This window comes from Aethina tumida, chromosome 1 (assembly GCF_024364675.1).
Source record: "Aethina tumida isolate Nest 87 chromosome 1, icAetTumi1.1, whole genome shotgun sequence".
Lineage (NCBI taxonomy): Eukaryota > Metazoa > Arthropoda > Insecta > Coleoptera > Nitidulidae > Aethina > Aethina tumida.
In genome coordinates, this window is record NC_065435.1 from 28,084,162 (window position 1) to 28,090,755 (window position 6,594).

Below are 6,594 nucleotides of genomic sequence, written 5' to 3' on the forward strand. Positions count from 1 at the left end.
TGCTCAGGGTTTACCAGGCGGTTGACCTTTCTTTCTGCCAATAGAACCTGGATTTGAACCGCCTTTTCCTTTCCATCTTTCAAAGTTTTTGTCTCTTAGTAGGAACTTCTTGTAGAACGGAACTGGCGATGTGCCATCCGGTTTCAATAGGATTCGGAACCACTCGACTTTTGCAGGCACACTTGCTGTTTTCCCATTTCATTATCGCTAATTCGGTTATTAAACTGTTTATAGTACGAAAACAAAAATTTAATTCAGTTGTTTCTTGAATTGGTAACCAAGGTTACCAGACAAGTAAACAAATTTTTCATTTGTCTGAATTTGGTAACTAACTAAATTCAGACAAAAAGGGACACTAAATAAAAACAAAAATATCACTACAAACACTTTTGAAAACTGAGGTGTGAGTGTGATGAGATTAAAAGTCGATGTTACAAGAACACTAAACGTTTATTATATTATTACAAAGTGTGCACTCGGCTAGAAACGTCAAAGACTAAAAACTAAGAACTAAAAACCCTGCGTAGCATGACGCTTGCGTTAGGACATCTATATAGAGGGTTCCAAGTATCAATGTGCAATTTCATTCCTTAACAAACACTTTTCCGTAGTTGCTACTCAAATTTGGATAAATGACGATTGTTACCGCTGCCATTGGTAACGACAGAAAAGTCTCTTATTGTTAGCGACCTTTGTCAATTGTTCAAAGTGCAACCAGGGAATATTGTTGATAGTAACAATTTTTGTTTGAGTTGTTCGTCCTTCTTCTGTCTGAATTTAGTCATAATAGTTACCATAATCGAAAGAGAAGAGTTGTTAACGCTAATCCCAAATCTTTATCCCAACCAGCCACCCCCACTCCTGCAAAGTCTTCCAGCTCCAAAACTCAGGAACTCGGTCACCCCCAAGGAGGTGATGTCGAAATTGTCTAACTACAATGCACCAGTTATGGTTCAGTGTTCAAATTTATGTATATGGAATTGTATTAAAGTATTTTAGACCAAGTACACTAAGAGTTGGAAGAGACTTCTCATAGAGAAGAAACTTTTAAATTGGTTTGGGAGAAAACAGCGCTAATGATTAGCCGTCTCAGATCTCAGTTTCGGGTAATATTTTTTGACAGCTCATTGACAATCTTGGCAACTGATCTTTGTGTAATTTCGTTTCGTTTGGTGTCCAATAATATAATGCTCTTTGGCGAATTACTGAGAGAGGTTATTTCAATTTGCCAAAATATGCGGAAAGTAGGAAGGTCCTAATTATGTGATGTGAATTTATAAGTTTAACAATATTGAAAAAAAGCAGCTAAAAAAGATGTTTAAGTTTTATTATTATCTTATCAAAGAAAATATATAAAATTTCGCCTTCATTGCTGTTGAAACCTGAATATGTACAAAATATCATTTGATTTCAAAACTGATCTTGAACAATTATTTGGTAACTTCTTACAATTTCGTCATTGAAAAGACAAAAACAACAAAAGAAATAAGTATTTACACTTCGTTAGCTGTTTGTTTCACTTTTTAGCCTTCAATGCAGACACAAATCTAATATTTTTGTTTATATTCAAAACGTAATTATAATTTTGTCCAGATTGATGTTTTCAATGAACTCAGAAGTCTTGATTTATCTAGTAATATAGGTCCTTATGATATTCCTTCTACAGTATTGAACGAATTGTGGATTCTCATTAACAAAGCCTCTAACAATGAAATTTAATATGATTTTAAAATCTACTTTATTTCCTAACGTACGTAAAAAATCATTTGTTATACCTACCTTAAAGGATGGAGATAGTTTACTTGTTGTTTACCAAGATTGTCCAAAAAAATCATTTCCAAAATAATTATGCCATAGTTCCAAAATATTATAAATGAGAGTCAACATGAATTTTGCAAATGTAAATCTTCTGCGACCAACCTTCTTATTTATAACCTCTCGACAGTTGGTGCTCTTGAAAATCATTTACAGGTTGATGCTGTTTATACAGGCATTTAAAAGGCATTTCATAGAATCTGCCATGGTTTATTGTTTGCTAAATTAAATGGGCTGGATTTGACAAGTAATTTTTCCACTGTAAATAATCATAACTATTGTAATGTAAAGTGATTAGTTTTTATAAAAAAATTAATCAACACCATATTCGCAAGTTATACTTTAGATAAAAGATTTTAATATAATGTGTTTGAAATTTAAAAATGAGTAATAGACTGGGCGGTAGTTTTTCTAGAAAAGTTGGTTCGGCTCAAGCTAAAATGACTTTGGGTAAATGTAATAGAAAAGCTGGAGCATATCTTGATGCGTTTGCCCACACATTAAAGTAGCTTTTTACACAAATACTGCTGTAGGATCCCAGGTTCTGCGATGTTTTGTCGTATAAAATAACCTCTTTCCATAATCGGTATCGCGATTATAAGTACAGCAATTAAGCAGAACGAAATACTCTCACATTAGCTGTCAAAATTCCCAGAGTTGTCAAAACGTGCGGACTCCTTAGGAACTCGTTAGGAATATTTAAACAATTACAATAATGGCAACTTGATGTGGAGATGTCGATTAATGTTCCTGAAAGTCACGGAAATCAAATTAGTTGCAGATCTATCGTCGACATACAAAAACTGTCTGTGATTCTGATAGATAATTAACATGTGAAAAGAAATTGTTTTTGTTAACTTTGTTAACTTTATATTTCCATTAGAATAGATTGCTGCTAAGAGAAGTTCCAACTATTATAATTTAGTTTGAATATGTGATACGGACGACGTGAGGGATGATATTGAAAACAGGATAACTAGATGTATATACACATAAATAAAATTTTAATTAATTAGTAATTACAAAACTAAACGAACATTTGGGAGTGGGTGTTGGACTGAGTGACATTTTACGAACTTTCAAGTTTCAATAGCAACGAAGAAAATAATATTTATGTTGCTAAGATTACGATTCCTTGTGACATATGCCAGACGTTAAAATATAAACAAAACATCCAATGTGCAATTGAACCTTATTCGAAATATGTAATTTAGAAAAAAGTTGTCTTCTTTCAAGTAAATTTGTTTTGTTTCTTCCATTTCTTCTTTTATCGATGATCCTTGGTCCTGGCTTTGCATTTGAGGACTTTTATGACCTTACTTATTACAAGTGTAGCACCCTTACTTACTTTGTACCTTGTGGTTGGTATTGTTGACTGAGAATACTGTTGAGTCACTTTCAGGTTGTTTAACATCTTGTGATAGTTTTGATTTCACAGAAATTGAAGTTATCTTCATGCCGGAGCTTTCAATAGCAATAATCACTGGTTGATAGGAGGACTCGGGTAGACCGGAGAGTAGCAATGTAACTAGCCATTCATCGTCAACTGCGAAACCGATGTTTCTGAGCTTGTGAGCAGTACACATAATTTTGCTCACATATTTCTCTACGTTTTGACATACAGTAAGTGAAGTATTATAGAGATCACGCAGCAGCCCATCACAGCGTGTCAACAAAGAGTCATCAAATACTTATGAAAACGTATCCCATACTTCTTTTGCAGTACTACTCTCTTGCATGTGCACGTAATTTATTTAGACAACTAGTAAATTTATCTTAGTTTTTGCCTTTGTGTCTCGTTTTGTGTCCACAATGACACATGTGGTGGGGTCTACGCAGTTCCACAACTCCTCTTGCTGTAGGTATGTTTTTAGAGCAAATCGCCACGTTACGTAATTATCTAGGCCGGTTAACTTTTCAATTAATGCCAATTGATTGTTTGCTGACAATTTAAGAACCCTTATTCCAGATGTTACGAGAAAACACTTTTCAATTGTCGTATTGACGTTTTAGGTTAACTTCATTACTTTTCTCAGTAAGTAAGCCATTCTGGGCTTCCCTGGGCTTTTCTGGCTCCATAACCTGTTAATTTTTCTTAAAACAATTTATTATTTCAGGAGAAAACCTTATATTTAAGAATTTAGTGTTAAAATTACAACTTAACTGTCTACAGGCGCACAATTTAAATTACAATTTTAACAGTTTATGTGTAGTTTCAGTACACTCCTACAGGTCATCGCATCAGTCACAATTGGATTCCCAAGAGAAAATGAAACATTATTTGTTTTAAGTTGTGTTATAATTTTTCATTCTTTATAATAGCCTAAGCTACATTGCGCTGTAAATTGAGAAGAATGTTTCAGGTAAACTACTTTGGGTTAACAAGACAGCATTAAATTAACTGAGGAATGCATATTATCGGAATTTGTAAGCAGGGTCATCTCCTTGATTAATATTTATATGATCCCATTTTTCGCACATTTTGGCAGACTGGAATATCCTCTTTCTCTAGTTCGCCAAAGAGCATTATAGGATCGGACACCAAACAAAACAAAATTACACAAAGATCAGTTGTCAGGATTGTCAGTGAGTTGTCAATAAATACGAGCCGAAACTGAGACTGAGACGGCTAGCCATAAGCGCTACCAAATAATTTCATTCAATTAGAAACGTTAAATAATTACTTTAATAACAAGGTTATATAAATGTTTGTGATTTAAAGTACTGTAACCTGTATTCCATTTCTATCTACACAGTTCTGCCATACTAATTTAAGAGTTTATTTTCTATGAGAAGGCTCTTCTAATTCTTAGGGTACTTGGTATAAAATACTTTAATACAATTCAATATACATAAATTTCAACACTGAACCATAAATGGTTCACAATTTCGACATCACCTCCTTGGGAGTGACCGAGTTCCAAGAAGTCTTCTGAGTTTTGGAGCTGGGAGACTTTGCAGGGGATGGCTAGTTGGGATAAAGATTTTGGATTAGCGTTAGGAGTAGGGGTACTATCAGAGTTTACCGATAGTATCCCTAGTTTAGACGACAAAGCTGTGTAAGCACTCTTTCACTCTCTGTATCACACATTCTAGTTCCAAAATTTTATTCCTAAGGAAATCGGGTACCTCTGGAAACGTCAGCAGACTTTTGAGTTTTATTGAGTTTTTCACTTAGCTTTTCTTTTTTCCGGACCCTACACATGGTTTATTGGTTTAGTAACCGAGGTTACCAGCCAAATTAACAGCTCTTCTCTTTCGATTATGGTAACCATTATAACTAAATTCAGACAAAAGAACAACTCAAAAAAAATTGTAATTTTCAACAATATTCCCTGGTTGCTACCCACACTTTGAACAATTGACAAAAGTCGCTAACAATAAGAGACTTTTCTGTCGTTATCAATGGCAGAGGTAACGATCGTCATTTAACCAAGTTTCGGTAGCAACTACGGAAAAGTGTTGGTAGTGATATTTTCGGTTTTATTTAGTGACCCTATTAAAATTCCTATTAAAAGACAAGAATCGTGAAATAAGAAAAGGAAAAGGCGGCTCAAATCCAGGTTCGATTGTCAGAAAGACACAGCTAATTATTGTAAAGCCCCAGTTTTGATCGGCTGGATTAGAGTACATTAGAGTACCAATTAATTCTCTGTATCGTGTGGAGTCAGTCAGTTTTTGTTTAAGTGTTACTCTTTTCTTACTTTGGTTAATTTCTATTCCAAAAAAAACCTAGCATTCTTTGATCTTCAATTTCTCAGCTAATTCTCTCTTACTTTCATTACCAGTTCGTTTTTCAGCAGTTCTTTTGTACTCCTTAAATTTTTCAAGAAATTCTCCTTTTGACATGAGAAAATACACCTTGCACCATCCACTATTATCGTCTATAAATGTTCGAAGATATCTTGATCCACCTCTGGTTCTAACTCGCTTTGGTCCGCAGATGTCTGAATGAACAATATTCAGTAACTGCTTACTTCTTAATTCTCTGGCAGTAAAGGGTGTCCTTGCATATTTACCTCATTGATATATGCCACACCTCGTGGGTAATTTATCGTTATCCAATTTTATTTATACTTAATCAAATAATATAAAATATATAAAATATATAAAATAATTGTTTCAAAAGTGCCATACATCTTTGGAAATCTCGCATCCTTTGATACTCTTGAGGTCCGATGGGCTTATGCATAGGATTATGTCCGCATTTACCTTTTTATCTTATTTACATCCACGTTTTAAGCGCTGATTCACTTTTTTTGTCACCCTGACATCTAAGTGACCTTGATACTTCATTAACGAAATTCCAGGTATCGATTTTGGTAAGTAACGCCTCTACCTGAATCCGCCTCGTGTCGAAATTTTCTTTGGATAGAAGTTCAATTCTTGTACCACAGATCGCCATCTCGAGTCCCATGTTTCGATAGTATGAACCTACCTTATAACTCATCCTACATCTGAGAATTAAGCTTGTTTATTCTAATTATAATTTTAGAATAGTGCCGAAGTAATTCTTCCTTAAAATTTAATCTGTACTGTAATCAGTAAATGTGTTTCCTAAAAAATTATGTCGCATATATCTTTTAAGTACTTCTTTCCACTAACTAATTGGAGGTTAAAATTAATTAAATTAACCACAAAACTTAAACAAAGTAGTTTCATTTGGAAAGTTATATTATATTTAAATATTTGGGAACCACATTTATAGTCATTTAGTGTAAGTTGAAATATAAGGATGAAATTGATTCGGAACAGTTCTACCATTAAAGTTATTATAAC